This window comes from Melampsora larici-populina (genome assembly GCF_000204055.1).
Source record: "Melampsora larici-populina 98AG31 unplaced genomic scaffold MELLAscaffold_83, whole genome shotgun sequence".
NCBI lineage: Eukaryota > Fungi > Basidiomycota > Pucciniomycetes > Pucciniales > Melampsoraceae > Melampsora > Melampsora laricis-populina.
The window spans coordinates 320,772-322,049 of NW_006768847.1; positions in this window are offsets into that span (position 1 = coordinate 320,772).

Here is a 1,278-nt window from a genome sequence, read left to right on the forward strand (position 1 = left end):
CGATACGCACCTACTTGTTGGGAATAAGGCGTTGAACTCTACCATAATCGGAGGTACCCGCATGAAGCAACACCTCGAGTTGATCTGCTGCTGACGACGGCGAAGCGCCTGGAGTTACGAAAGGGCGAGAAGGTGCTGAAGGAGCCAGTTATGATTAGACATCTGTTTTTGCTGTTAGAAAGTTTAGTTGGGGGATGCCTAGAGGAGCAGGTGGCTTACACGGTAGCCTTGATTGCCTTTTGGGGTATGGCTTGCTTGGGCAAACTCCTCAAGAAACCGGACGTGTCTGACCAAGTCAGGGTAAAAGATGTAATCTGGGACCCGAGTGATGAATTCTGTACCATAAGGATATGAGAGGCGAAAACAGCAGCCGTCGGAGAGGTTCAAGAAATTCACCTTTGGAAACAGCGATCCCTGCTTGATCCAGTTAGCGCTTTGCGATGATTAATTCAATGTACGGGGGCAACGGAAGACGAAGCCTTGTTCTCTTCCCGGGTAAAGAACTGTAAGGAGGTTACACGTAGACGGAAGGCATGGGTTACAGATCATGGGATTAGGCAGTGGACTATATGTTTCTCTCTGTAGCCTGGCTTCAGATGATCCTCACTCTTCGAGAGCTACTCACGGGATCATTCTGGAGCTAGGTGAGAATTCCTTTTATATCAATTTCTCTTATGTTGTTGTTGTTCTTTCTCTTAGGATTACGGGTACTGACTCTTGGAGAGCTACTCACGGGATCATTCTGGAGCTAGTTTCGTAATAGATACACAGAAGTTCCAAGTTAGCTCTCCGTTGAGTCCAGCGAGAAAGAACCTGAACCTTCAGTGAAGGACTCTTATAGAGTCCTTACACTTTTTTTAACTTGTCAACTTCGAATTTTTTTATCCATCAAACAGGACCCCTGATAGCACCACCAAAGCCCCATTGTCTTGCTGGAGCCAAAATGCAATTTTTAGCAAATATGTTTGTTGTGAAACCTGGAGCCAAAAAGCCAAATTGTTGGATTTTTCTTTTCTAAGGTCATTGTGCCCTTGGCACCAAAACCACCGGTTTTTTATTCCAAAATGTTATGTGTATTGTTTCCACAGAGCAATTCCATGTAGTCATACTGGCCACAGTCTCAGTCCAGCCAAAAGGCAAGAATCACCTAGACAACACCATGGACGTGAGCTGCACTGCCGTCTGAGTCACAAGGAAATGTCCACCAGCCAAAGCAAACCCTTTGTCATGGATTCAATGCTCTCCGAATTTCCTTGGAACCTGTGTGGTAACTGTAAT